The sequence below is a fragment of the Natator depressus genome, chromosome 5 (genome assembly GCF_965152275.1).
Source record: "Natator depressus isolate rNatDep1 chromosome 5, rNatDep2.hap1, whole genome shotgun sequence".
Taxonomy (NCBI): domain Eukaryota; kingdom Metazoa; phylum Chordata; order Testudines; family Cheloniidae; genus Natator; species Natator depressus.
This window is the reverse complement of record NC_134238.1, coordinates 5168006-5195483: the sequence shown is the minus strand read 5'-3', so window position 1 is coordinate 5195483 and position 27478 is coordinate 5168006. Positions and strand designations below refer to the sequence as shown.

At 44.5% G+C, this 27478-nt stretch overlaps 1 protein-coding gene and 1 long non-coding RNA gene across 6 annotated transcripts in view; one reads left to right on the top strand and one right to left on the bottom strand.

Moving 5' to 3' along the window:
- Positions 1-24335, bottom strand: part of UBAP2 (ubiquitin associated protein 2) — a 130862-nt gene extending 106527 nt beyond the window's left edge. For all 4 annotated transcript variants that reach the window (XM_074952280.1, XM_074952281.1, XM_074952282.1 and 1 more), the window contains exon 1: positions 24239-24335. The gene's annotated coding sequence lies outside the window, so the exon portion shown is untranslated. The remainder of the gene's footprint in view (positions 1-24238) is intronic.
- Positions 24336-24375: 40 nt separating this feature from the next.
- Positions 24376-27075, top strand: LOC141987177 (uncharacterized). Of its 2 annotated transcripts, none has more exons than XR_012639466.1 (3): positions 24376-24574; positions 25704-25882; positions 26461-27075. It is a non-coding gene; the product is annotated as an uncharacterized LOC141987177 (long non-coding RNA). The 2 variants fall into 2 exon arrangements; XR_012639465.1 differs by having other exon boundaries at positions 24377-24574; positions 25653-25882.
- Positions 27076-27478: the final 403 nt, after the last annotated feature.

Here is a 27478-nt window from a genome sequence, read left to right as displayed (position 1 = left end):
TTTCAATTCATTTGTACTGGCTGTACATCCTTGAACCCTTCTAAATAATTCCTCTCTCTCTGATGCCCACAACCTTCAAATACGTGTAGGCTTATCACAGATACCCCCCATGCCCTCTATCATCTCTTTATATCTAGGTTTTTTAATCTTTCCTCAAGTCAATTCCTCCAACCACTTGATTGATAAATTGGAAGAAGTTCAGAGAAATAGGAAACAATGTCTTTCTGATAAGGAACATGCCCAAAAATGAATACAATATTCCAAGTGTAGTTGCACCAGAGCTGTACAGGGTGGGAATATTTGATCCCTCTGCATACACTATCAAAAAACTGCATTGGACTATTTGGTTGCCAACACTTGTATTGCAAATTCATATCTTAATGGATTTCCATTGGCATTATTGTTTACCAGCCTTCCCTCATTTCATTGAATCCACTTGAATCTGGATTGCTTTCCCCCGGGGGGAACAGTTGCATTTTTTCTAAGCTGAATCTCTTTTCTTTCCACATTTCTCATCTGAAGCTTTCTATTTTTCGGTCTTTGCTATCATTTGCAACTCCTCAAAATTTATTACCACCTGCAAAGTTCATTTACATGTTGTCTATATGATTCTAGAACATTAATAAAGATAGACACTGATCCCCACCATATTCCATTAGACCGAAGCTTGATATTCTGTCATCCTAAGATATAAATGATTAATTTCTACAACCCCATCAATAAAGAAAGAGCCCAGGGAGGATCTGGAATCCCCATCAGAGGTTTTAAAGAACAGGTTGGATCAACACGTGTCAGGAATGATCTAGGTTTACTTGGTCCTGTCACAGCACAGAGGGCTGATCTTGATGACTTCTCAAGGTCCCTTCCAGTCATACATTTCTATGATTCTATCTACAACATACTGCACAAAAATAGGTCTAGGAGAGTGAGGTGCCTGCCCAATGTGGCACACAAACTAAAAGCAGGTATAATCTAGATCAGTTGATAGATATATGTTCAAATTTCCTCATCTTTTTTTTTAAAAATAATAATACATCTGTTTTATGGTGTCTGCCTTACTTCCTAATTCAAGTTGTTCATCTTTCTTCTTAACATTTTTCTTTAAAAGGAGTTACGTATCTCAAACTTTATTCCCTTTCTGATTTATTAATGGACCTACTTTAATATTTCTTTTCCTCCTGATGTTTGTTAAAGCCCTTCTTATTCCTTTTGGCCAGCATTGACTGGTTCTGCTCTTTTTTCCTGCCTTTATCTTTCCTCCGTGAATCTTAACTGACTCAAGCATTTGGCTGCCACCCCTGTTCTCCATTTCCAGTACAAGGTTTTAACCTCCTCCCCTCAGCTCTTTGAGCCAGTCTCTGATAAAATTCCACCCTGGCTGCTTCATGGTTCTTGCAATCTTCTTTCTCAGAGGAAATGTATGCTGTTACACCTTAATTAGCATATTTAAAGATTCCCGACATTTCCTTCACATTGATAGGCTTTAATACTCCCTCTTACGACAACTTATTCACTAAAGTTCCTCAAAACTTGTTTTCTGGAAATCATACTCCTAGACTATTGCATTTTGTGAACCCTTTCCTTTCTTTATTATGCTGAATTAAGGTGGCTCCTGATCTAAGGTTCCATGCTCCATGTTTTAAACTTTTGTCATCCACCTGGTGAAAGTTACAAGCCACGTTCCCTGTGCTGATGGAGCTTGTAATTTTCATGAGTGCTCATGAAATGTAATCCTCAGAGAGCTACTTATGAGGCTTCTCAGAAATTGCAGCTGTACAAGCACTATCAACTGAGTTTGTAATCACCCTCGGCACCAGAGAAAAAAAAATACTGCATTTACATATGCTGCTAGATTTGTATGGAACAAGCAACTTCCAAGTAGCTTCAAATGTGGTTGAGCTGTGATGGTAACTAGCATCAATTGCAAAACTTGTAACTTGCATGAGATCTCAAACACTGAGTAGGGTTTATGGAAACCTTGGAAATCAAACCTGCAGTGAAACAATTAAAAAAAAAACCACAAGTTATACAGTTCCAGCTCTGTTTTGTGACCTCTACTGGAATACAGGCCTAACAGAAGAGCTTTTTTATTTTCATGTGGCACCCATGGGACATGACAAAAATAATCAAGTTACAAGCACCATTAAAAGGTTCTCAATTTATTATCAGTTACGCACACAACCGAAAGAAATTCCCTGACCAAAACTGCAACCACCCCCCCCCACTCCAAAATTCAATTTCATTAAGATTATGGAGTAAGACGCCCCTTGCCTCTCTTTAAAGCATTTCTCAGACAGAATTGTTAAATTAAATCTGATACATTATTTATTAATCTAAAATACATTAATACTTTGTTTTAAACAGAAATTTCAAAGTCAGAGAAATCACAATTAAGATTCAAAAACTAACCGTAACTCTGCCCTTGTATCACTGCCCACTCTCCATCTATAATGGTAGTCTCCAACACAGGCTACAGACCCACATGACCCTCTCCCCACCAGCACACTCTACAAGCTGGCCAACCAACTGCTTGCTACCCACCCTTTATGTACAAGTCAGAAAAATACCAATTTACTGGTATGAGACTCCCTTGCTGTATTTTGCACATCCTCCTGATATAGGCTGAAGATATCACTGTGTCCCTTCATCCTTCCTGTATGGATCAGGAACCCCCTCTTCCAGATACATGGCAGGGCACCCTATACCATCAGGATGTAATCCGGCACACCCTCCAAATGCAAGATAAATATTTCCACGGGCTTAATTTACAATAGAGAAGAAGCTACAGGTTACACTGTGACTGAAGAAAATTCTGATAACTGATTTCAGGGATGGGGATCTTTAATTTATAAGTGGGGAGACTGGGTCGGGCAAATGTAAGACAGGTGCAGGAACAGCATTTCCTGGCCTCTCTTTTCTTTTTAAACACAATATATTCTCTCCTAGAACTCTGAAGTTGTGTATCTGGGAATAATTTAACATATTGTGTGTATGTTACTTTAACAAGATCCATTTAGACATAATATCATAAATTGGGACAACTATTGTTTCCAAATATATCGTCCAGTATGTACTAAAAAGAGATGCTAGCACCCACCTGCATATTTTACCAACAGGAGAACCTAACCAGCAGCACATCTGCTGCAAGCTCAGGGGACACTGACTTCTGTCAAAAAAAGCTATAGCAACCCACTTGCAGTCTTTACATTACAGTTTATTACAGCATTTCACCCCTTGGTGTGCAGGTGAGCTATGCTCAGGTACATTTCATCAACACCCTTAACCTCAAAACTGAACCATGCAACTGAAGGAAATTTGTCAGAAACATTAAAACATTACAAATATCAATTCTGCACTTATAAGAAACACCACTGGACAAATATCTTAAATGCATGCCCAGTCTTTTGGACTGTTCTAATAGATGATCTATGGTAAATTTGTTTGCAACTCTCCTAATAAAAAAAATGCTATATATGCATATGTAAGGGAGGGAGGGAGGGAAGAATGATAAACTAGACAAAACATTACAAGTTGAAGAACTTTGGATACAGACTATCGTGTCTGTACCGATACACTTATTTCCAACATTACTTCCTGGACAGTCTTCTGTAAGATACTGGCACAATGACCATGGGCTGTAAGTTATTGTACTTTCTGTAAAGTCATGGTGTCATCGTAAATGAATTAAGAGAACAGCTTTATGGTGAGTAAAGCACATAGTTGGACATTAGTCATTTTTAAGATGTACTGAAAACTTAACAGCCTTTGTGTATTACAAGCACAGCCAGCACTTCCTCCAAAGAACAGGGATTTTAAAGACTACCTTAAGGAAAAACTGTTTTACTAGGACAAATAAGGTGAAACTAAAAAAACAGAACACACAAATGTTTCTCAACAAATCATTCTGTGTATGCCTTTCATACCACCTCAGGTATTTAAATCTGGGTAATTTCTCCTTCACCCCAAAGCAGGAGGCAGATGTTAACTGCCAAATCTGCCACTCTTTCACTGCATGACCTCGGGCAAGTTACATATCTAGTTTGTGTTCTATTTATAGAACACCAGTCACCATAGTATCCTGGCAACAGCCTCGCTAGGTGACTCAGTTTTCCCTTCTGCAATATATGAGAATAATGCTCACCTGCCTTTGCATAGTGTTTTGAGACCCACAGGCAAGAGGCACTAGGTAAGTGCTCAGTTTTGTTATCCTGACTGATCTTGCAATGAAGTCATAATCCTGAGTTTGTGACATCAGGCAGTGGTCATGAAAGTGAACATGAGGTTACAAATATAGCATTGCACTTTCATTTTCAGGGTCAAATAGAAAAGAGAGATGGCATGTAAAACATCAGCTCTCCTGATCATTGTAATTATTGAACTTTTAGCCCCAAAAAAGTGAGTTTGAGTAAAGCAAAAAGTGCAAAATTTCTTTTACTCGTACACATCCACTGAAGTCCATTTGAAGAGTTAAAAATATATATACTACAAGAGTAATATTTCTTGCTTTCTTCAAAAAAGAGATTATTTTTGCAGAGGTAAGAGAGAAAAAACAATACTAATCAATATATCATTTTGTTTCCAGGACACAAGATACACCCATCTCCTTTAAAATTACTCTGACTTTTCAAAGATTATGGACACCATTTTAAACAAACAGTGAGGCTAAGAACTCCCACCTTAAGGACAGTGCATATATAAATATATTATGGTCAGAACAGATGACCAAAAAACCTTGAACAAATATTAATTCTAATCACAGAGACTACTGGCATATAAAAAACAGAATGGAATGAAATAAAATAAAGAGACTGGCTGGAAATCAGTAACCTGAGGTGACAAGGAGGAAAAAAGAAGACTGAAATTAAACCTGGTGTGTGAATATAAAGTCTCAGAATTTAATGAGAAGCTAGAGAAGGCTGTAACTTGAAGCAAAAAAGTCCTTTAAAAATGTCTTCCTGGAACTCATTTACTCCATCATAAATGTAGTGACAACAGGAGGGATGAACTGCAATTGGCAGAGGACAGTGGTGTCAACTTACAAATCATATATGTTGTATACAAACACTTCTCCTGATGACAGGTTTCAGAGTAACAGCCGTGTTAGTCTGTATTCGTAAAAAGAAAAAAGAAAAGGAGTACTTGTGGCACCTTAGAGACTAACCAGTTTATTTGAGCATGAGCTTTCGTGAGCTACAGCTCACTTCATCGGATGCATAGCATATCGTGGAAACTGCAGAAGACATTATATACACACAGAGGGTCTCTGTGTATATAATGTCTTCTGCAGTTTCCACGATATGCTATGCATCCGATGAAGTGAGCTGTAGCTCACGAAAGCTCATGCTCAAATAAACTGGTTAGTCTCTAAGGTGCCACAAGTACTCCTTTTCTTTTTTCTTTTTACTTCTCCTGATGGGATTTACAAAGCAGTTGAAGGAGTTAGGTGCCCAAGTGCCATGAAATTCAATGGGATTTGGTAGCCTAACAGGCTACTTTGAAAATCCCAGCCTTTGTTCCTAAAGCCATTCTAGTATTATTAAGAGTTGAAGTATTTTAAAAACCCAATTTGACAAAGGCTCTATTTTTGCATTTTTCAGTTTGGACAATGAAAATCAACGTTTATACTTAGATTCACTTTCAAGCTCTCAGTGCTTCAATGTTTGGGTTTCAAAAGAGGCAGGGAAATGTTTGTGCAAAACCAACTCTTTTCCTGTTTTTAAACAAGGGTATGGAAACATTATTGGATTGTAAATTGTTTTTATGAAACCTGAGACCAAAATCTGGAGTCAAATCTAAATATGAAGTTTTTGCTAAAGCTTTTTCTTTTCTTTTTTTAAAAACCATGTACAATTCAGAAAAAGGGGGACATAGATGTGGCCATTTTAAAGTATAATTAGCCAGGATTTCAACAAAATTGGAGACAATTAAGGCCTGGGCCCTATTTTGTGTAGTGCTGCATGCCCTGAACTCAGACTGGCTTCAATGAGTTAAGCCTGGTGAGGAACCTTCACCCATTTGGGCCCCAAGATGCTGAGAAATCTGAGCTACAGACTTTCCTGTTGTCTCTGCCCCTGTAAATGAAACAGCTACCATGAGCATAACTGTGGATGAACCAATCCACTCTGAAGTCCTGTTTTCACTCACACATTTCTGTCTTCAGCAGAACATATTCAGGCTTCATCACAACCAAAGGTGAGGGTTGTGTGTGTTTTGTTTTTTAAAGCTTCAGCTAAGTAAGTTTATGAGCCATGTTTATGTGAGGTCACTTGGTCTGGCAGAGAAACCATGAAGTCTGCAGCTCAGATTTCTCAGGAAATTGAGGAGGCAATGGCCTTATTTTGTTAAGTTACAGAATTAATAGCATGTTTAAACAGCTAGCTATTCTTTCACTCTTTTGGAATCTTAAAACCACCATGAGATTATTCTCACCTCCACCCCTCAAATCTTTTGTGGTTCATTTTATATCTGAAAAACTTATGTCCAAAATTTGCTGTTTATATTAAAGTTTACATAATACAACAGCAATTTACCAATGCTGATCCAGGCTCCCACACAAACTTAATAAAAATGTTTATAAAAAAACCAGGTCACCGGCACAATGCATGTAATGCAGAAGATCTCATAACTTTACACTATTTATGATTATAGTAGAACCAAAAGGTCACAATTATTATTGAACTAGGCATAGTAAAGAACAAAAAACACCCTAGAGAGCGAAAGACAGCCATCATGCCCCCTGCCTGACCTAATCTCTTCCTGTGTCATGTCATGTCCCATCTAACCTAGACTGTAAATTCCTCTAAGCAGGGACTTGGTTTATTTGTTGGTGCTAGGCACATCTACGGTGTCATATTAAAAATTATTTGTTCCCTGCCCCGAAGTACATGAATCTACATACACACAACAGAAACGCAAATATACAAAAATAAACACATCTTTCATGTGTCAAGAATAATACAGAACTTGTTCTTTTCCCTGAAAGCTGACAAACCAACCCCTCCCCTTTTCTGTCCACATGCCATGGCCAATCCAGTTTGTCCTCCTTTCATCCTGCACACCCCATTTACAGCTACATGCTCTATCAGAGAGAACAGACTGGCAAAAAGCATGTAAAAGGTTTTATCCTCAGTTGCATCACTCTCTCCCATGTGCAATGTAGAGGGGAAAGCAGCTGTGATGGTCAGATTTCCCAGCAAGGTCTCTGGGTGCAGGGGACTGGGAACACACAGGCCAGTCCTTGCTCATCTCATTCCCCCACATCAGAGTCCTGCTGCTGGCAGCTTCCCTGGATGCTTAATTCTCTTCCACCTGGTCTCTCCTAAATTAGGTTCCAATCCCATAAACATTTGCTACCCTTTTCTAGGCAGCTAGAAGCTTCTAGTTACCATAGACTGACTCAGTGTCTGAAATTCACTTGTGCTGGACTCCAAAGTAAGCCTAGTCACTAAACACACCTTTCTTTGCTCAATTTTTGTTTACAAGCTAAAATGAACTAAAAAAAATGGGGGACACATTTGAGGCTTCTAGACCCAAAATGTAACCCCATTTTCTCCTGTAGCCAACTGCATGTAATTGTTTAAAAATGTTTGTCATCTTTGATTCTGCTCTCTTGAAGGTGGGAAGGGGGAGTTTGTTTATTGAGAGAAGTAATAAAATCAAAACTGGATATTCTGCAGTCCTCTCATTGAGTGATCTGGCACTCATGAACAATCCTATAGAACACTGAGCACCAGTGAGGGAAACAAGCCACAGTACAGAAACATTTTAGGTAAGTTTCCAAGGACAAACTGACATATCCTTTCAGTCCTTCAAAATAAAAAGGCAAAACTCTTAACATTACTTCAGTTCTAATAATTTTGGGTATTTAGAAACACAAGGAAGTGAAATCTTAACCATCTAATACAAGTTTCACCACATTGCAGTCTGCTTATCTTTTTGCACTTCAGTTAACAGAGAAAATGGGTTTGTTTTCAATTTCAGAATTGCACGCACTAGCCCAATTCTGCAATATGTGAGCAGCAAATGATTCAAAACAAAGTTTTATTTTAAAAGTTTTTTGAAGTATTATACAATTTTGTAAAATACACGAGTATACTAGGTACCAAATACTCTGCCCAGCCTTGACTGTGGCACATACACTGACAATGATGGCCATTATTCACCATGCATGCAACTGTAGTGGTTATAAGTTGCACAGACACGGTTCAGGCACTTCTATCACTGTGCAGATGACAGTGGTAAAATGACTGAGCCCTCTCTAGAGCTACTCCCACTGAATTATGGGTCTCTATGTTTTGCCAATGCAGAGAGGACCAACCGGGTCTCCATTCTGCAGCCACAAAAATTTTGATTTTGTTAAAACATGAATGTATCCTTTTGTCTTAGATGTACATGCATTTAAAAAGGAATACAAGATGAATTCCACTCACTTTTTCAACTCAGCAGAAGTAATTAATAACTCCGACCATCAATATCACACTTAAATCCACTTAGTGTCTCCTTAACCTGTCCCCTTTTCAACAGCCTGAGAGGACAGAAGGGCCCTGTGTGCACCCTGAAGGTCAACGGATTTAGGCTCCATCAACTAAAGGGGGAAAAGTTCTTGATCAGATGGGCTCTCACCAAAAATGCCCTATCAACCTCCTTTTGGGTAACTGCTAAGCTCCAGCACCTCAGCTGGTGATACCACACAGTTTGTCTCTCACTTAATGAGCAAAGCCCCAAGCCATTTAGGGCTTTATAGAATAAAACCAACACCTTGAAATGCTCCTGTCACAAAATGGCAGACAGTACAGATGACCGAGCACAGATCTAAAGCACTCCCTGTGAGAAGCTCCATGAAGCAAGTGAGCCCCCACATTCTGGTCTTCAGGTGTAGCCCACATAAAGTGCATTGTAGCAATCTAACCATGAGCTGATACAAGCACTGATCATTGCAGAAGAGGTTCACCTTCTAGCCAAAGGAAGATAAAAAACCAAACATTTTTGTTCACTGCTGCAGTCTGGACATCTGTGACATTCCCAGCTGCTTCTAGAAGTCCCAGATTGTGAACCTGTGTCACAAGCACAGGCAAAGTCTTCCCTTCAAAGCATCCAAACCAACCTTTCCACCCACTAAATTGCTTCCCCCACCCTCATAGTATTACCTCAATCTTATCTGGATTGACACTCAACCACTAGCCCTCCCCCGCCTCCCATATTTAGTTATCCACTGGATAAGATACTCATCTGCATCAACTGGGCCAAATGAGACTGAAGTATAAGGCTGGCCAATGCAATTCTATTTATTTATATCACACTCATCCCCATAGTAATTAAGCACCCAAACTTAACATCTGCAATGGAGATCACTGACACATGCAAGTCCCAAACTGTACCCCCAACTCAGTGACAGAAGAATGTGCAATCTAAAGCCAAAAGGAAAATCTGTTTGAGATAAATCTATCCCCCTTCAGACGTAAGTTACTGAACCCTGCCATCCACTTAAAATTTAGATCAACATAGCTATGTCACTCAAGGCCAGGGTGGATTTAAAAAAAAAGATATTTTAAAGATCAAATCTGTTTATTGAAATTTGATTTTTATTTCATTATTTAAATAATAAGGTTTTATTTAAAAACTAAACCCATTTATTTCATTATTTAAATTATAATAAGGTTTCCTTTAAAAACTAAACCCATTTAAAATGAAATTTGAAATACAAAATATATGTTAAAGTCTAAACTTATAATATCTTCAAACGAACAGTTAAATAAAAAAAAGTTGAATCCATGAACCTCTATCAAAAGGTTCCTTTTCTATATAGAGAAAGAATCGGGGGGGGGAAAAACATCTAGCTTTTGAGGTTAAGCTTTGTAAACATGGCACAGTATGTCATGTACTGTATTAAAGCCTGATCCTGTGGACCAACAGACTGACAGTCATCACACATGTTGGGACCTGGCCTCTGACTCCAAGAGACACCATCAGGATCATCCACTGAGTCCATCTGGGTAGTTTCATACTCCTAATTTATAGCTTCTCCCTACCTGAGATCTGAGTGGTTGCATCCGATGAAGTGAGCTGTAGCTCACGAAAGCTTATGCTCAAATAAATTGGTTAGTCTCTAAAGTGCCACAAGTCCTCCTTTTCTTTTTGCGAATACAGACTAACACGGCTGTTACTCTGAAACCTGAGTTCTCATGAGCATCTGTGACTCCACCCACCATGGAAGTTTATTCTCCAGCTCCTGGAAAAACACTGATCTGCCCACTACCAGGGCCTTGCTTCTGGGCACCTTAAGTAAATGGTCTTGCTCTGTCTCCTTGCACATGTGCACAGACAGTGATATAAACAAACAGAAATCCATCAGGTTTCAGAGTGGTAGCCATATTAGTCTATATCAGCAAAAAGAACGAGGAGGACTTGTGGCACCTTAGAGACTACCAAATTTATCTGAGCGTAAGCTTTTGTGGGCTAAAACCTACTTCATCGGATGCATGCAGTGGAAAATACAGTAGGAAGATATATACACACACACACACACACACACACAGAGAACATGAAAAACGGGTGTTGCCACACACACTATAAGGAGAGTGATCAATTAAGGTGAGTTATTATCAGTAGGAGAAAAAAACGTTTTGTAGTGATAATCAGGATGGCCCGTTTCCAACAGTTGACAAGAAGGTGTAACAGTGGGGGGGGGGGGGAGAATAAGCATGCGGAAATAGTTTTACTTTGTGTAATGACCAATTTCTCAACCATCTCCCTCAGTCTCTATACAAATAAAATACTGCAATGCAAAAGGTATGGGGGTTACACAAGCAGAAATCTTAGATTATTGTTCTTTTGTTTTTCCGGGTGAGAGTGCGGAGGAGAGAGAAGAGAAGAGGAGAGAAAACTCCCATGGCTGTAAAGAAAACACCATGTTTAAGAATATTTTCAATACATTCCTGTACCTCTGGGTAAACAAGGAACACATGCCAAATGTAAACAATGTGACAAAGGCAATGCTCCTCAAAAGGCAATGACTTTGAAAATGATGCGGGCATGTCTGAACAATCTGGATCAGCTGGTTAGTAAACTTATTTTTACACCATTTTAATAGACTGACTGCCATATCTTACTGTGCTAATAAATGATGACAGACTATTCTCAGACATTTGAGTTTTGGGTGGATTACTTATGAATTTCAAAATATTTGTGTTTTAAATATAATTGATATGTTAATTGTGGGAGTATTTATCAATTACATTTTTACTATTACTGCTGGACTTAAGATTAAGGGACCGTCGAATCGTGGAAGTCAACGAATGGCTACGCAGGTGGTGTCGGAGAGAAGGCTTTGGATTCTTTGACCATGGGATGGTGTTCCATGAAGGAGGAGTGCTGGGCAGAGACGGGCTCCATCTTACGAAGAGAGGGAAGAGCATCTTTGCCAGCAGGCTGGCTAACCTAGTGAGGAGGGCTTTAAACTAGGTTCACCGGGGGAAGGAGACCAAAGCCCTGAGGTAAGTGGGAAAGCGGGATACCGGGAGGAAGCACAGGCAGGAATGTCTGTGAGGGGAGGGCTCCTGCCTCATACTGGGAATGAGGGGCGATCAACAGGTTATCTCAAGTGCTTATATACAAATGCACAAAGCCTTGGAAACAAGCAGGGAGAACTGGAGGTCCTGGTGATGTCAAGGAACTATGACGTGATTGGAATAACAGAGACTTGGTGGGATAGCTCACATGACTGGAGTACAGTCATGGATGGTTATAAACTGTTCAGGAAGGACAGGCAGGGCAGAAAAGGTGGGGGAGTAGCACTGTATGTAAGGGAGCAGTATGACTGCTCAAAGCTCCGGTACGAAACTGTGGAAAAACCTGAGTGTCTCTGGATTAAGTTTAGAAGTGTGTGCAACAAGAGTGATGTAGTGGTGGGAGTCTGCTATAGACCACCGGACCAGGGGGATGAGGTGGATGAGGCTTTCTTCCGGCAACTCACGGAAGCTACTAGATCGCATGCCCTGATTCTCATGGGTGACTTTAATTTTCCTGATATCTGCTGGGAGAGCAATACAGCGGTGCATAGACAATCCAGGAAGTTTTTGGAAAGCGTAGGGGACAATTTTCTGGCGCAAGTGCTAGGGGAGCCAACTAGGGGGGGCGCTTTTCTTGACCTGCTGCTCACAAACCGGGTAGAATTAGTGGGGGAAGCAAAAGTGGATGGGAATCTGGGAGGCAGTGACCATGAGTTGGTTGAGTTCAGGATCCTGACGCAGGGAAGAAAGGTAAGCAGCAGGATACGGACCCTGGACTTCAGGAAAGCAGACTTCGACTCCCTCAGGGAACGGATGGGTAGGATCCCCTGGGGGACTATCATGAAGGGGAAGGGAGTCCAGGAGAGCTGGCTGTATTTCAAGGAATCCCTGTTGAGGTTACAGGGACAAACCATCCCGATGAGTCGAAAGAATAGTAAATATGGCAAGCGACCAGCTTGGCTTAATGGTGAAATCCTAGCGGATCTTAAACATAAAAAAGAAGCTTACAAGAAGTGGAAGGTTGGACATATGACCAGGGAAGAGTATAAAAATATTGCTCGGGCATGTAGGAAAGATATCAGGAGGGCCAAATCGCACCTGGAGCTGCAGCTAGCAAGAGATGTCAAGAGTAACAAGAAGGGTTTCTTCAGGTATGTTGGCAACAAGAAGAAAGCCAAGGAAAGTGTGGGCCCCTTACTGAATGAGGGAGGCAACCTAGTGACAGAGGATGTGGAAAAAGCTAATGTACTCAATGCTTTTTTTGCCTCTGTTTTCACTAACAAGGTCAGCTCCCAGACTGCTGCGCTGGGCATCACAGAATGGGGAAGAGATGGCCAGCCCTCTGTGGAGATAGAGGTGGTTAGGGACTATTTAGAAAAGCTGGACGTGCACAAGTCCATGGGGCCGGACGAGTTACATCCGAGAGTGCTGAAGGAATTGGCGGCTGTGATTGCAGAGCCCTTGGCCATTATCTTTGAAAACTCGTGGCGAACGGGGGAAGTCCCGGATGACTGGAAAAAGGCGAATGTAGTGCCAATCTTTAAAAAAGGGAAGAAGGAGGATCCTGGGAACTACAGGCCAGTCAGCCTCACCTCAGTCCCTGGAAAAATCATGGAGCAGGTCCTCAAAGAATCAATCCTGAAGCACTTACATGAGAGGAAAGTGATCAGGAACAGTCAGCATGGATTCACCAAGGGAAGGTCATGCCTGACTAATCTAATCGCCTTTTATGATGAGATTACTGGTTCTGTGGATGAAGGGAAAGCAGTGGATGTATTGTTTCTTGACTTTAGCAAAGCTTTTGACACTGTCTCCCACAGTATTCTTGTCAGCAAGTTAAGGAAGTATGGGCTAGATGAATGCACTATAAGGTGGGTAGAAAGCTGGCTAGATTGTCGGGCTCAACGGGTAGTGATAAATGGCTCCATGTCTAGTTGGCAGCCGGTGTCAAGTGGAGTGCCCCAGGGGTCGGTCCTGGGGCCGGTTTTGTTCAATATCTTCAGAAATGATCTGGAGGATGGTGTGGATTGCACTCTCAGCAAATTTGCAGATGATACTAAACTGGGAGGAGTGGTAGATACGCTGGAGGGGAGGGATAGGATACAGAAGGACCTAGACAAATTGGAGGATTGGGCCAAAAGAAATCTGATGAGGTTCAATAAGGATAAGTGCAGGGTCCTGCACTTAGGATGGAAGAATCCAATGCACCGCTACAGACTAGGGACCGAATGGCTAGGCAGCAGTTCTGCGGAAAAGGACCTGGGGTGACAGTGGACGAGAAGCTGGATATGAGTCAACAGTGTGCCCTTGTTGCCAAGAAGGCCAATGGCATTTTGGGATGTATAAGTAGGGGCATAGCGAGCAGATCGAGGGACGTGATCGTTCCCCTCTATTCGACACTGGTGAGACCTCATCTGGAGTACTGTGTCCAGTTTTGGGCCCCACACTACAAGAAGGATGTGGATAAATTGGAGAGAGTCCAGCGAAGGGCAACAAAAATGATTAGGGGTCTAGAGCACATGACTTATGAGGAGAGGCTGAGGGAGCTGGGATTGTTTAGTCTGCAGAAGAGAAGAATGAGGGGGGATTTGATAGCTGCTTTCAACTACCTGAAAGGGGGTTCCAAAGAGGATGGCTCTAGACTGTTCTCAATGGTAGCAGATGACAGAACGAGGAGTAATGGTCTCAAGTTGCAATGGGGGAGGTTTAGATTGGATATTAGGAAAAACTTTTTCACTAAGAGGGTGGTGAAACACTGGAATGTGTTACCTAGGGAGGTGGTAGAATCTCCTTCCTTAGAGGTTTTTAAGGTCAGGCTTGACAAAGCCCTGGCTGGGATGATTTAACTGGGAATTGGTCCTGCTTCGAGCAGGGGGTTGGACTAGATGACCTTCTGGGGTCCCTTCCAACCCTGATATTCTATGATTCTATGATTATTTTAATTGTTATATATTTATATATATAAAATTGTTCAAACATTCTACGTGAAGATTTCCTGTTTAAAAGTAATGTTTTATTAGGCATTTATGAATTTTAACATTTAAAAAGTGTTTTCCCCAAAGCTGTTTGGTATGTTGCTAAAGATAATAGATTCAGATGATCTTATAACTTGGTACTAACAATTGTAGTAGGGGGAATCATTCATTTACAAATATATATAAGGCAGTGCACTAACGGTCAGTGAGTGAGAGTGACTTTCGTTTATCATTTTGTTGCAGAGTACGGCTTAGATATAAGGAGTTAAGAATGTCCATCATCTGCAATGTCTACAACTTCAGAGTTCTCTGCTGGTACCACCAGCAGTGCTGCAACTAAACATCCATCAGACAATAAATTACCTATATCAAAACAAAGACCTTCTTCATCATTTATGTAACAAATTCTCCCTTTCGTCTTTTTCAGAACAAACATTTAATTGACATGGTTGAATCATTATGACCTGGCTACGCACCACCTGGCAGAGCAGATATTCCTGGATACAGTGTTCGAGAAGGAAATTGAACAGTATGCAAAAAGCATTGATGGGAAATTAGTTAATCTGAGTCTCTGATCACTGAAGCAATGGAGACAATGATCTAGTAACTAATGCTTGCGTGACAGAAGATGGGACTGTCTGTTTTACAAAAATAACTGATACATCAGGAAATGCACATATAGCAGAAGTAAAGAAGTAGCGGGAAAAGCTCTGTGAACAAACATTCAAGTGTCAAGTGCATAGCTTTGTCACAGAGATAATTGCAAATGTAGCAAAGATGAGAAGAAATCTAGAAGAAGATAATGAAGGGAACCTGAAACTTATAACACATGGGTGCAATGGCCATTTGGTGTTTCTTTCAGCTAACTACTTAACTCCAGTAATAAAGCAAACTGTTGCTGAAATTGCTAACACTTCTATAACCACCATTTCTTTTCAGCTTCACTGAAGAGAGCAGGAGGATACAAACTAATTCTCCCCAAGATGTACAACGGAATTCAGTGGTTGAGTGTTTTGAACAATTTATTAAGAATTGGCCTATTCTGATGACAATTTGTGGAGAAAAGCATGACAAAATAGATGGAACTATCACTGCCAAAGTAGTCAACACCAGACTAAAGAAAAATGTAGAAGATATACTGAAACCTATTTCAGTAGCTTTGGACCAACTGCAGAAAGATTGCTGTGGTTTTGCTGGGGCTGTTGAAATTCTGAAAGAACTTCAAGACACACTGAAGAAAGAGACACCCAACAACAAAGTTAAACTGCAGGCATTAAAAAAGCAGATGGATCAAGTACTTGCTTCACCTCATTTTCTTACCAATAGGCTCAACCCAATGCACCAAGGTAATCTGCCAACCTGCTGAAGAAGAGAAGCAGCTGCTGCTGCGACATGGGCATCTAATCATCACTCATCAATCATGCCAACCAGAATGTCAACACTGGAGGGAGGTGACCATTCAAGCAGTACATGTTTGCTGATGTTTTAAAAAAAGTCCCATCACTGAACTGGTAGAAGTTACTAGCTAAGCACCCGGAACCAGAGTCTGTTCAAGTGCTAAACCAGCTTTCAACCGCAATAGCCTCTCCTGCAGGCATAAAAAGAATATTATCTTCTTTTGGACCAATACAGTCAAAGTTGAGATATCAACTGGGAGTTGAAAAGCAGGAAAACTTGTCTGTCTCTTCCAGTCTATGAATAAAAACGGAGTGTGGGAGATGAGATCTACTAGTTTTAAAAGTTTGAAGGACAGCCTAAGTAATTTAGGAGACTCATCTCATTTTCTAGGGACTTAGGTGAGTAGGAACTTGCGCTCCAGGCACCTTCATTTAGGCAAATTTGAAAATGTTTCCAGGCTGACCTGAAATAATCAGTTTAATTCACTGACTACAATTAATCCCTATGTTCCTTTAATACATCATTTAGCTGTAAATGTGAAACATGTTTTGATAAGAGAAATCTATGTATCCAAAACATTTAAAATTGTTTTGTTTCATAAAAATAAGTTTTATATGCTGTTATGTTTAATTACATTCCAGTTACCACCCTAATGCAACTTGATACAAATCATGAGCAAAGAGTTAATTACATAAGTAGGCAATATATCATTCACCATTTTCTAACATACTAAAAACGTTCATTCAATAAGAATCTGAAAATATGAAGCTAAACAATTGCTCAAATAAATATGGTTATAGTGTACCCTAAGCAGCAAAAAAGATGTACCAAATCTCATGCAAAGGCTCCATTTAGTTGTGAATCAACATGTTTTAATGGTTATATCTACCAATAAGAATGCACCTTTCTTTAGAAAATAACAAATACATATGGAAAAGCTGGTTTAAATCAAGGCTTTCCACTTGATTTAAATCACTTTAAATTGTCTTGATTTCAATCAGTCCACCCTGCTCAGGGCTGTGAAAAATTCATACCCCTGAGTGCCATAGGGAAGCTGACCTAACCCCCAGTGTAGACACAGCAAGCCAATGGAAAAATTCTTCCGTCAACCCAGCTACCACTATTCAGGGAGGGGGATTACCTACATCAGTGGGAAAAAAACACTGTCAACATAGGAAGCGTCTACACGACAGCACTCCAACTGTGATGCCCATAGTGTAGAGAAGCCCTTGGACTGTAAACCACATTCTACCATCACAATTACAATGACTTCAATGGAGGTACTCTGGATTTACACCATTGCAACATAGCAGAAATTGGCCACAATATAAGTTAAAGTTTCACATTTTGCTTAAACTGGTCAAGCAGACAGCTATGCACAGTACAACATTAAAGATCAAGCACAACGTGGTTCATTAAACTTCAGAGAAAATAGCCAACAGCCATTTCCTCCATATACAGAAAAAAGTGGATGGGATAAAATACCAAATCACTCAGATATGTTCTTACCATATGTCAGTTTTAGAGTTTTTAAAATTTGCAACCAAACAGTTAATCATTTGTTCCACTACGTATGACTATAATCACTGTGGCCCAAACAAAATTCCATAAAATTTAGATCTAGTATAAAGAATCTAAAATAAATATAACAGAAAGGAGGATCTTAATCTGGTCTCTAGAGCTCCTCCCTCAAATAACTCTACCTCTAGAAACAACATCTTAGTCTTGAGAAATGCAACTAAAATGTTTTAGATGAAACCAATTTTTCCTCACAGTAAAATTGTACAAATAGATTCCCTTCTACACAGTGCCATGGAGCATATTTGGGAATACACTCAGCTGTAAAATCTGAATTTTACAACTAAGCCATATGGCTGCCTAATGGAGTAAGAAAAGGATTTTTGTCATTAAACTGGGTAAAATGTTTATAACCTGGATGGCTCAAAAATGGAGATGAACAAAAGAAAAATATTTTGCTTTTCTTAAAATAACCACAGTCTGACTCTTAAGAGCACTAATAAATGTTGCCATGTATCCCCCCTGTGCAGATTTGAAGTAAACTGAGATTTCAGTAGGATAAAGCAAAAACCCTGAAATGCTCACTTAGGATGAACTTTTTTAAAATAAAGTTCTAGGAAAAAATCAAAGCTCCCTCAATATGGGAAACACTCCACTGGATTTTAATGTAAGCTGTTACCGCTTCACCAAGCTAGTGATCTCTTCAGTTGATCTGCTAGAAGACTGATTTAAGAAACTGAAAGAGAAAGGAATCAGCTGTCAAATCTACCTTCAAAACACTCTGCAACAAGTGCTTCTTGCAGTCTTAACAGCAGCGGTGGGACAAAGAGCACACAAGATGGGAACAACTCCACCCACAGGAACCACATGCAAGCAGCTCAAATACCCTGCCCTGAGGAGTTTACAGCATAAAGCTTATGCTCAAATAAACTGGTTAGTCTCTAAGGTGCCACAAGTACTCCTTTTCTTTTTGCGAATACAGACTAACAGGGCTGCTACTCTGAAACCTAGCATAAAGAGAGTATTAAGAACAACAAAAATGTGTGCACGCTCACAGCAGGAGAGATGGGAAGTGATAAAAAAAATTATTGAACCATGAGGTTTATCACTCATAGCAATTCCACAATTCTTATTTAGACCTTTTTGGGAATTAATGATTTCAGGGTTTTTTCATGCATGAGGCTGACTCTTTAAGAACAGATAAGATTACTTCACTCAGCATAACCATAACTTGGGTCTTATCTTTAGTCACAGTGTGTATTCTTCACAGTATTGAGGAGTAACAGAAAATAAAGAGCTTGGGAGAACATATTCCTGGAGTAGAGTGGAAGAGCCTTCAAGGAGGACTGGAAGTTCTAGCTAGCTGTTGACATTAAATGTGGGTGGAGAGGAGGATTTTCACATGGAATAATATGGACAGGGTTTTTCTGCATTTCTTTTGCTATTATTACAGGTTTGTGCCTTAATAAAAGACTTCATCTCACAGCCTCTCATCCTTCCCACAATGAATAGATTATAATGTGTTTAGGTTAGTTAAACAGAAATAAGTATCACAAGCCCTAAATCTGGGCTTTACTAAAGAGCAAGTAGAATATGATGGATTCTGAAGGAACGAACGCCTTTTTTAAAAAAAAAAAAAACAACCCACACAGAACTGAAAAATGTGTTAAGAAAAACTATGAAATAAAAGTGTATATTTTCATGTCACCTTCCATCCAGTGATTTCAACACACCCTCAGACTTAAAACTTCACAGCCATCCTGTGTTGTCCTCATGATCCCATTTTTGCAGGTGGGTAAACTGAGGCACAGAGGGGTGAAGTGACTACCCAAGTCACACAGCAAGTCTGTGGCAAAGCTGGGAACAGAAGCAAAATCTTCTGAATTCCAGTCTTGTGCTTTAGCCACAAGACTGACTATAAAGAATTGGTTTCATGATAATGTAAGGTATGTTTGCAGGTTTATTCCATTCTGAAAGTCCTGCCCCAAGTGTAAGACGAGTAACATTCTAGTCTTTGTACAAATACTCAACACACCTGTCTTGAGCACCAATTACTATAAGACAGTTCTGAAAAACTAATGTAGTTAAAAGGGGATGAGCAATAGACAGATAAAAGTCTCCCTAAAAATAGCAGTTTGTATATCTGCTGTAAAAATCCACTAGTTTTAGGCAAAGTCTATACTACAAACTTACATCGCATATAACTACTGAGCAATGTAGTTATACCAACCTAATCCCCAGTGTAGACAGCATTAAGTCAATGGGAGGGCTTCCCCCGTCAACATAGCTACTGCCTCTTGCAGAGCTGGACTAAATAAGCCAACAGGAGAAGCTCTCCCCTCAGCAAAGCACTACAGTGAGGCTGCTGCAGCATTTTAAGTGTAGACCTACCCTAAAACTTGACCTATGTCCTGCCTAAACATCCTGCTTTTAAATAGCAAGTTTCAAAAGAATGATTCAGACATTTCTAAAGTTAAAGTACCAAACTCCTTGGTTTTGTGTGTAAGAGTTTTGCACTGGCTTAGGTTACGTGGTAATATTAAACATTTTGTTAGCTCTAAAAATAAGCAAGAATTGTGTAAAGTAATAATACCGAAAATTCATCCTTAACCCAAAGTAATGTGAGGATTTAGGGGGTGGGGAGAGGAAGTGGAAGACAGAGGAGGCTAGCCAAAGCATCATGAGGTAAACAAAGAGCTGGCCATCATTTCTGAATTTCCTGGATTTTGTCTTTATTGTAATCATAACATTTTTAAAGGTCATTTTCTGTACTGATAAGCTAAAAAGGCAGTAACTAGTATGAAGTGGAACAGAGCTTTCACAACCACTTCTGTAAAAGTTAGCAAATATCAGAGGCATTATAAACACAAACTTTGCTCATCTTCCCCAAATTATACATTATCAGCATGTATTTACACTAATTACTACAGCACCTGCACATAACACCTCAGGAGCACAAAAAAACCACCTCCAACACTGCAAACTGATTTAGTCTCAGTTGCTCAAGTTTTATAGCATAAGCTTAAAAATAAACACTTTAAACAGAAGTTAAATCAAACCACCACACTTAACTGGGGCTCCCACATAAATACAGGGCCAGTCAGGTAAGAATCCAAACCCAGATTCCACTGGGGAATATGATATGACCAAGGGAATTGCTAAAAGGAGCTGGTAGATATTAAAAAAGCAAGACCTTTCCAAAGGCTGATTTGATGCCATTTGTTGTGAAGGGCTCCATTTCAATGGAAAGTGCTGCTCCTCCCGTCCTGCACATCCTCCCCCTCCCTTTCCTTCACTCACATCCAGTTCCAATTTCTCTCCCTGAAAAAAGCAGCTGCTCTCACACCAGGAGGGCCCCTCCATTTCACCAGCCAACACCACCCCAGAGGCTATTGCCTTGATCTTCTGCTTTATTATAAGCATTCATCATTTACTCAAATTAAGATGACTAAGGGCCAGATTGCTCTCTGGTGACAAGGGGAGGGGAGGGCTAGCCCCTTGGGTCACCTACAGTGGGCTGCAGGGACAGCCAGGGTATGCACACTACAACACAGAACCCTTGGTTTTTGTTTCACAGGATTTTTCTGTTCCTCTGAATATAAGCAAGATGGCTGAGTGTGTCCACACTCAAGATGTTAACGTATCTAGAGCAGAAACATTTTAAACGTGGTTCATTCTAGTCTATTCATAACAGATATTAAACAGCATTTGTAGACATTTCAGTATCAAATTTTTAGTTCTGAGCTGAATTCAGACGTGAATGCACTCAGATCTGAAATGACAGCAGTTCCCTTTCTATACCCAGTTCCCAGCAGAGGGGTTTACACTTTCCTGCAGTAATTTTCTTCATCAACAATAGCAATGAAAGTGAAGATTTGTTATCTACACATAAGTAACTAAACCCAAGAGCACAGCACAGCCCTGGACACTAGTTTCCCAGCAGTCAAGCAGCATCAGGGACAAGGGAAGACTGGGTGGGGAGTGTTGATATAGAGATCATAGAATATCAGAGTTGGAAGGGACCTCAGGAGGTCATCTAGTCCAACCCCTTGCTCAAAGCAGGACCAATCACCAACTAAATCATCCCAGCCAGGGCTTTGTCAAGCCTGACCTTAAAAACCTCTAAATGATGATCATTCACCTTCCTGTCCTTGCGCTCCCTACTGTTGCTGCAAGGAAGAAGGTATTATGGCCGGCCTTTCAATGATCACAGCCACATTTGACTCACTACCTCCCTTACAAAATAAGAAGGGAGCACCCAGGAAGCAGTGGAAGAAAAACCAGAATGGAAACCACACACAATACCCAGCTCAATAATAATTCACCCTCCTCTTCCCTGCAACAACAGCTCCCCTTCAGCCTGAACTAGAATTAGAAAAGGGACCAAAGACACACCCCCTTCACAAACCATACCCTCACTTTGAAGGTACCAGAAACCCTGACCCCACCATGAGCAAACCTCGAACAACCCTGGCATCCTGTGAGGTGACTGGACACCTCCCAGAAAAGAACACACCGATACACACACACACAAGCAGCAGGGAACAGTGGGGCAGCAGAGGAAAACGGGGGTCCTTGTCACAGTAAAAAAGAGACAAGAGTTCAAGGCAGACAGGAGAAGGGGGGCAGAGACCCCTCTCCTTGACAGCCATGGTACATGAGAGCCAGAAATCTGGTGAGAGGGAAAGGAAACCAAAGCCCTCCTTCCAAACCAGTGAAGACAGACAGGGAGTATGTTCGAAGAAGAGACCAGATGCCTCTCCCTCACTGAAAATGGATGTGGAAAGAATAAAATCAGTTTTCAGGGGGAAAAGAGCCCTACAGTTCTGCTTTTTCTCTCTCCCACTTCATGTAAGAGCACTAGCCTACACTCTCTGACCCCCTTCCTATGCCTCTCACTGGGAAGAGAGGCTCTGGGAGTGTAGGACAGAATCCCTTCCCCCAAGTGAAAACCACAGGGGGTTGGGATCCCAAGGGAAGTAAGCCAGAGCCCCCTCCTCCACTGGGAGGCATAGGGAAGATGGGGATTAGAGGATTTAGACCTAGTAAGAGGTGCAGGGTGGGAAGGAATAGGACTGACACACTCAGCCCTCAGTTTTAGCCAAGATGGTCAGGGAGGCAACCCCATGCTCTGGATGTCCCTAAGTCTCTGACTACCAGACACCAGGCCTGGACAACAGGGGATAGATCACTCAATAATTACCCTGTTCTGTTCACTCCCTCTGAAGCATCTGGCACCAGCCACTGTGAGAAGACAGGACAGTGGGCTAGATGGACCATTGGTCTGGCCCAGGATGGCCATTCAGATGTTCTTAGGGGAACCACCGGAAAGAGGTGTGTGGGGAAAGGGCTGACAAAGACTTCTGACCTCCCAAGCGGGAGGTAAGACTAGGACATGGTAGAGAAGAAGACCAGCAACACTGCCCCGCTTCCCCCACGAGTGAGAGGAGACAACAGCCTCCCCCAACCCTACAGTGGGAGGAGAACCTGGGAGAAAGGAGACTAGGGCCCTCACTACCCTGAGAAAAGAGACAGGGAATTGGGAGGTGCAAGAGATTATGAGGAAGGGGGGGATGGGTTCTCTCAGACCAGGAGGGCTTGATTCCTCCAACCCTAGTTTGTGGGAAGAGATAGGGGAGCCTGAGGGGCAGACACATCCCCAACTCTTCTCCCGCACCGCTCCTTGAGCATCAGAAAGAAAGGGGAAACTACAGTTCCCTGCCAGGTACAAGGAAGAAACAAGGGAATCTGAGGCCTGGAAACAAAAGACCTACCCGAGTTGGGGGAGGGACCCTCTTGACCCACTCTGTTCTCCCCACCCCCAGACCCTTGCCCCTTTCTTTCTCATTAAGATGGGAAGGAATGAGGTTCTGGTGACCTTCTCTCCCCCCACCCCAAGCTCCCTCAAACCAGAAGGGGCCCTACCCTCCTGGGAGAGGGTAAAATGGTGAAGGGGGCTCTGCTCTCTCTCTGTGGGGGAGAGGAGACAGGCGGCGAGGGGCTCTTGCCTCTCTCGGGGCGGGGGGGGGGGGGGAGACAGAGGAGACAGGCGGCGAGGAGGGGCTCTGGCCTCTCTGGGGGATGGGGGGGGCAGAGGAGATGGGCGGTGAGGAGGGGTGCTGGCCTCTCTCTGGGAGAGGGAGAAGGACTCTGCTTTCTCTCTCCCTGGGCAGGGGAGATGGGTGGTGAGGGAGGAAGGGGGGGGCCCCCCGCTCTCCCCGGAGGAGGGGGGGGCCCCGCTCTCTCTGGTGGGGGGGGTAAGATAGATGGTGGGGGGCACCCTGCTCTCCCCAGACGAGTGGGGGCTCCGCTCTCGGGGGGGGGGATAAGATAGATGGTGGGGGCCCCGCTCTCCCCGGAGAAGTGGGGGCTCCTTTTTCGGGGGGTGGGTAAGGTAGAGGGTGGGGGCCCAGCTCTCCCCGGAGGAGTGGGGGCTCCGCTCTCGGGGGAGGGGGTAAGGTAGATGGTGGGGGCCCCGCTCTCCCCGGAGGAGTGGGGGCCCCGCTCTCGGGGGGGGGAAGGTAGATGGTGGGGAGCCCCGCTCTCGGGGGGGGGGGAAGGTAGATGGTGGGGAGCCCCGCTCTCGGGGGGGGGGGGAAGGTAGATGGTGGGGGCCCCGCTCTCCCCGGAGGAGTGGGGGCTCCGCTCTCGGGGGGGGGAGAGCGGGGCGGGGGGGGCTCTGCTCCCCGCCCCCAGCCGTGCCCCTGGCGCTGAGGGAGAGACTCTCTCCGGGCCTCCCCGCCCCCACCCCCTCGGTGCCGTCTCCCTGGGGGCTCCGGTCTCCTCGCCCCACGGCCGGCCCGAGGGGGGAGGTCACTCCCCCCCGGGCCCGCTCGTTACCTGCCCAATGTGCTCACAAAGCAGCAGCAGCAGCGGCGCCCACCACTGTCATGTGACAACCCCCCTCCCCCGGTGCAGCGCAACGCCGCGCGGCCTCTCCCCCGCCACGTGACCCACGGTGCGCGCGCGCCGCCGAGCACCGTTCCACGCGACCCGGCGCGCCCGCCCGCCCGCTCGCTCTCCCTCCACGTGACAGAGGGAGACAAAGACGCTCCCTCCGCACGTGACCAAAGGTTTCCCAGCGAGGCGGGGAGCGGGAAGCGGAGTCGGCCCCGCCCACAGAAGGGGTGGAGCTTAGCTCCACTGGGGGCGGGTCTTCGCGGTCCACAGAGACAGGTATCGGCGCCGGCTCGAAGGCAGGGGGAGCTCAAGTCCTGGCCGGGGACGGGGCGCTGGAAGGGAGCGGGGGAGGTCAGCCCTGGGGTGGGGGGGCTGGAAGGGAGGGGGAGCTCTGGGGCAGGGGAGGGGCTGGAGGGGGAGGTCAGCCCTGGGGTGGGGGGGCTGGAAGGGAGGGGGAGCTCTGGGGTAGGGGAGGGGCTGGAGGGGGAGGTCAGCCCTGGGGTGGCGGGGCTGGAAGGGAGAGGGAGCTCTGGGGCAGGGGAGGGGCTGGAGGGGGAGGTCAGCCCTGGGGTAGGGGGGCTGGAAGGGAGGGGGAGCTCTGGGGCAGGGGAGGGGCTGGATGGGGAGGTCAGCCCTGGGGTGGGGGGGCTCAAAGGGAGAGGGAGCTCTGGGGCTGGAGGGGGAGGTCAGCCCTGGGGTGGGGGGCTGGAAGGGAGGGGGATCTCTGGGGCAGGGGAGGGGCTGGAGGGGGAGGTCAGCCCTGGGGTGGGGGGGCTGGAAGGGAGGGGGAGCTCTGGGGCAGGGGAGGGGCTGGAGGGGGAGGTCAGCCCTGGGGTGGGGGGGCTGGAAGGGAGGGGGAGCTCTGGGGTAGGGGAGGGGCTGGAGGGGGAGGTCAGCCCTGGGGTGGCGGGGCTGGAAGGGAGAGGGAGCTCTGGGGCAGGGGAGGGGCTGGAGGGGGAGGTCAGCCCTGGGGTAGGGGGGCTGGAAGGGAGGGGGAGCTCTGGGGCAGGGGAGGGGCTGGATGGGGAGGTCAGCCCTGGGGTGGGGGGGCTCAAAGGGAGAGGGAGCTCTGGGGCTGGAGGGGGAGGTCAGCCCTGGGGTGGGGGGCTGGAAGGGAGGGGAAGCTCTGGGGCAGGGGAGGGGCTGGAGGGGGAGGTCAGCCCTGGGGTGGTGGGGCTGGAAGGGAGAGGGAGCTCTGGGGCAGGGGAAGGGCTGGAGGGGGAGGTCAGCCCTGGGGTGGGGGGCTGGAAGGGAGAGGGAGCTCTGGGGCAGGGGAGGGGCTGGAGGGGGAGGTCAGCCCTGGGGTCAGAGCCCCAGACATGCCGCTTCTATGATGAGCTGCATGCCATTTTAGGGGGTTCAGCCACTATTACCCCAACCGTGTTGTGTGACTCCTTCAATGGAGATGGAGGCAACATGGAATCAGGTTTTGGGGACAAGGAAGATGATAGCTCACAGCAAGCAAGCGGAGAAACCAGTTTTCCCGACAGCCAGGAACTGTTTCTCACCCTGGACCTGGAGCCAGTACCCCCCGAACCCACCCAAGCTGCCTCCCGGACCCATCAGGCAGAGAAGGGACCTCTGGTGAGTGTACCTTTTTAAATACTATACATGGTTTAAAAGCAAGCATGTTTAATGATTAATTTGCCCTGGCATTTGCGGCTCTCCTGGATGTACTCCCAAAGCCTTTGCAAAAGGTTTCTGGGGAGGGCAGCCTTATTCCATCCACCATGGTAGGACACTTTACCACACCAGGCCAGTAGCACGTACTCGGGAATCATTGTAGAACAAAGCATTGCAGTGTATGTTTGCTGGCATTCAAACAACATCCGTTCTTTATCTCTCTGTGTAATCCTCAGGAGAGTGATATCATTCATGGTCACCTGGTTGAAATAGGGTGCTTTTCTTAAGGGGACATTCAGAGGTGCCCGTTTCTGCTGGGCTGTTTGCCTGTGGCTGAACAGAAATGTTCCCCGCTGTTAGCCACGGGGAGGGGGGAGGGGCTAGCCACGTGGTGAGGGGAGGCAAAATGCGACCTTGGAACAAAAGCACATGTGCTATGTATGTAATGTTAACAGCAAGGTTTACCATGGAAGAGTGTACCCATTGCTCTATAAAATGTGTCTTTTTAAATATCACTGTCCCTTTTTTTTCTCCACCAGCTGTATGTGTTTCAAGGATCACAGGATCTTCTCCTTCCCAGAGGCTAGTGAAGATTAGAAGGCAAAAAAAACGCACTCGTGATGAAATGTTCTCTGAGCTCATGCTGTCCTCCCACACTGACAGAGCGCAGACAATGTCAGAGTGCAGGAAAGCACAAAATGACCGGGAGGAGAGGTGGCGGGCTGAGGAAAGTAAGTGGCGGGCTGAAGAGAGGGCTGAAGCTGAAAGGTGGCAGCAGCGTGATGAGAGGAGGCAGGATTCAATGCTGAGGCTGCTGGAGGATCAGACTAATATGCTCCAGCGTATGGTTGAGCTGCAGGAAAGGCAGCAGGAGCACAGACCGCCACTACAGCCCCTGTGTAACCAACCGCCCTCCTCCCCAAGTTCCATAGCCTCCTCACCCAGACACACAAAACGCGGTGGGGGGGCCTCCGGCCACCCAGCCACTCCACCCCAGAGGATTCCCCAAGCAACAGAAGGCTGGCATTCAATAAGTTTTAAACTTTTAAAGTGCTGTGTGGCCTTGTCCTTCCCTCCTCCACCACCCCTCCTGGTGCTTCTCTCCTCCACCACCCCTCCCGGGCTACCTTGGCAGTTATCCCCCTATTTGTGTGATGAATTAATAAAGAATGCATGAATGTGAAGCAACAATGACTTTATTGCCTCTGCAAGCGGTGATCGAAGGGAGGAGGGGAGGGTGGTTAGCTTACAGGGAAGTAGAGTGAACCAAGGGGCGGGGGGGTTTCATCAAGGAGAAACAAACAGAACTTTCACACCGTAGCCTGGCCAGTCATGAAACTGGTTTTCAAAGCTTCTCTGATGCGCACCACGCCCTCCTGTGCTCTTCTAACCGCCCTGGTATCTGGCTGTGCGTAACCAGCGGCCAGGCGATTTGCCTCAACCTCCCACTCTGCCATAAACATCTCCCCCTTACTCTCACAGATATTGTGGAGCGCACAGCAAGCAGTAATAACAGTGGGAATATTGGTTTCGCTGAGGTCTAACCGAGTCAGTAAA